Here is a 3,761-nt window from a genome sequence, read left to right as displayed (position 1 = left end):
GGAAAAAAAAAAATCACCAACTGTGTAAACATCATTAGCACTTAAATTAATTGATGACCCCAAATTTAGCATAAGGTAGTCTAAGATACTGTTCCAAAACAGAAAACTGTCCTTAGAAAATACATTATCACTTACAGCTGACACTTGAAGTTACTCCAACAAATGGACTCCCAATGAGCCTGATGTTTGGAAGAGTCTAGATTATTTTTCCCAGTTTTTCATATTTCAGCTTGATGCAACCCAGAGTACTAACCATATAATTACCAGAATTAAAATGTTTGTGAATGTAAATTTATGTGAATCAAGCTTTGAAAAAGGCTCTGATACTCCCTGGCAAGCTCATCTTTGTTCCCGCAGAGTAGAGTGCTAATCAACACAGATGATGAGTTAATGGCAAAAAATTTCAGCTGGCGGTAACACTGAAGATGGCATGTTCTAGGATATTTCAGCTAAGCTCTGTTGATATCATTAAGATACAATAATTATGTGACTTTAGAGGTGGCTAAGTGGTGGAAATTATGATCTTAATAATGACAATCTGTCTTTTAGTGATAATGCATTCTTGCCTTACAGCACTTAGGTTCTCTATTTACCTGTCAAAAGACATTCATAAACCAAATAAAGATCTAAAAAATTATACTGTATACACAAATGTACAATAGGTGCTGTTGTTTATTTTGGCAAAAACTTTTTTTTTTTTTTAATGCCAGGGACTTTCCCTATGTTTGTGTTCCAATTCTCAGATGCAAAATAAAGAAACAGTGAAATTGGGAAGGAAAGAAAAACATCTGTGACTTCCACAATGGTTATGACTGATTTTACTCATCGTTTGGGGTAGTGAGTAGATGAAAAATAACACGTAATGGCGACTACTGATGACATGATGTGAGAAGTTTGACTTCCTCAAATCAGCAGTTGGTAAAAATGAAAGCACTTGTAGCACAATAAAGAACTTGGTGATGACACTTCTCTTCAGATATTTGTCTTCATGTTCTTTGATCAAGAAATCGATGCATTTTTGCCCATTGTTGGGGATACATGACAACTTTCATTGTTGCTGACACAGCTGTGATCTCAAGTGAAAGCCTTGCTCTGGATGTCCCACTGTATTTCTCAGCACCTTTCAGTGTTCTTTTTCCAGGTAAATGCAAAAGTCTGTGCCTGCCCTGTGACTTTCCATACCTTCACGTTAATGATCATGCACATTCTGCAAGCTCAGCAAATTACTACTACAACTCATTCACTGAAGCAGACATAAATCAACCAGACAGATTGCTAGGATATGGTTTCAGCAGCAGCAGCTTCTTATGCTCACCCTTCAGAGTTGTTGCTTTTTTATAGTGCATAGGGGTTAGGGCCCATTGGCAAGCATTTCTGTATTATTCAACTCTCTCTTCTGAGCAACAACTACCTTTTTTTCAAATAAAATTCTATCTGCTTGGAAGAACATTTCCTTTACTGTAAAGTTTGTGATCCTTTTATTTTCTGTTGATTTCTGAACACATTTCAAATTTCTCTTTGAAAACGTGGTTATAACATTCAGGAAAGGAGGATCACTCTCAGTATGACACATCTCCTGCTTCCTTCCCTGCTTCTTGCATTTTCAGCAAGTCCTCAGCATACCCTGATGGACCCAGCTGAGAGGTTGACAAGATCTCCTTGATCATCTCCCGTGGGGTCCATCCTGTTGTTCTCAAGCAAGGCTTTGGTATCTGCTTGTTTTTTTTCCCAAAACCTAGATGTCTGCAGATCCATATGAGTTGAGGTAGAATTATTCTGAGGTCTCATTTGTATTGCACAGATGTGAAGGGCTTAGCAGCTATGTGGTTCTGACGGCCGTTGCTACCCCTGGAGGCTGCTAATGCCCAAGATAATCCCTGGTAGCCCCTTAGATACTTTTTTGGTCTTTACTCCAAGGGCTGAGGCAACCACAATATGTGCAATTCACACTTTGATGCCATCTCTCATCATTAGAGCTGTTCTTGGTAAAACCACTTGAATCTCTACTGCTATTTAACAAGCCTGTTGCAGCTCCTTTTAGCATGAGAGAATTTTTGGCAAGCTTATCTATCAGCAAGTTATCTAGATACACACAAGTTTCCTGTTCTTATCACAGAGGGTGTTTTTGTTGTTTCCCTCCAAACTTGGCTTCTGGATTATGAGGGAGGTGCCACTTGGCAAAGGTTTTTATTCATCAGATTCCCTGTGACCTGCTTAATGGGGCCAACAGAGGTGTGAGAGCAGGTGTCTTCATCACCCTCAAGAAGCAAAGACTTTTTTCCCCAATAAGCGCAGATGACTATCGGTGCATTACCTTTTCTGTTTCAGAATACGTATCACTCTCACAGTCTTGGACTGTCCCTTTTTGGCCCACTTTGGCATGCAGGCAGGAGCAATCTCAGTGACAATGAGCTTCTGTGTCAGCAGACAATCTCTCAGAGCAGTAGGGATCTTGTTCTTCTTCTTGTTTGCTATAGCATCTGGCACTTGCATGCCTGCAGCTAGTGCTACACACTCAATTAGCACTGCACGTCTACTTTACTTTTTAAATCACCTGGTTTTATTTTGGAAGAAGATCCATTATTCTGCCTCTCCTATTGTTGATCCATGTGGAGCTTGATGATTTCATAGATGTTTCTGCCTTCAGTCAGTGTCATCATAGAATCATAGAATAGTTCGGGTTGAAAGCGACCTTTAGAGGTCATCCAGTCCAAGCCCCCTGCAGTGAGCAGGGACATCTTCAGCTAGATCAGGTTGCTCAGAGCCCCATCCAGCCTGGCCTTAAGTGTTGCCAGGGATGGGGCATCGACCACCTCTCTGGCAACCTGTTCCAGTGTTTCACCACCCTCATTGTAAAAAGTTTCTTCTTTATAACTAGACTGAATCTACCCTCTTTTAGCTTAAAACCATTACCCCTTGTCCTATTGCAACAGAACCTGTTAAAAAGTCTGTCCCCATCTTTCTTATAAGCCCCCTTTAAGTATTGAAGGGCCACAATCAGGTCTCCCCAGAGCCTTCTCTTCTCCAGGCTGAACAACGCCAACTCTCTCAACCTGTCCTCATAGGAGAGGTGCTCCAGCCCTCGGAATTTTCTTTGTGCCTCCCTCCCTTGGACCTGCTCCAACAGGTCCATCTCTTGCTCATTTGGCACAATTAGCACAAACCAAAAGTCCTAATTTTTCCCACTGTAAGAAAGCCAAGACGTTTCTGAGGACACTAACTGTGTAGTGTTGCACTCGCATTCATTTATTTGGTCATAGTCAGAACTTATATCAGTATTTAACATAAAGTGGCATTAGGATTTTCTGGAATTGTGTGAATTGTAAAGGTCTTCTGTGCTTACTTGGAAGGGGATGGACAAGCTCTCTATTTTTTCTACTTAGCTTCAGAGAGATGACATTTACACTTTGGCAATGAAAATCTTACAAGCTGTAAAATGCATGAAAAAAATCACAACCATCGTGTTATTTCAGAGCCGTAATAGTAGAAGTACAAACAAAATTGGTCTTTTGGCAACCAGGTATTATTTCAGGTCTTGTCTTTGGGAAGCTACATTCGTGCAAAGGGTAAACCCTTCATCCCCTGGCCCAGGGACCGAGTGCTATTCGGTTCCAGAGCAAGGTGAGGCTTGTATGCTGCTGTAGCCCGTGACCCTGTAGCTCCATGGCTCCCCTCCTCTCCCACTGCTAGCATACCTTCTCCAATTTACTAAATGAGAAGGGGTGAGGGGGCGCAGGCTGCCGGAGCTGCTGCATCCTGCA

Source organism: Egretta garzetta, unplaced genomic scaffold (genome assembly GCF_000687185.1).
Source record: "Egretta garzetta isolate BGI_Z169 unplaced genomic scaffold, ASM68718v1 scaffold70, whole genome shotgun sequence".
Taxonomy (NCBI): Eukaryota; Metazoa; Chordata; class Aves; order Pelecaniformes; family Ardeidae; genus Egretta; species Egretta garzetta.
This window is presented reverse-complemented; position numbering follows the sequence as displayed.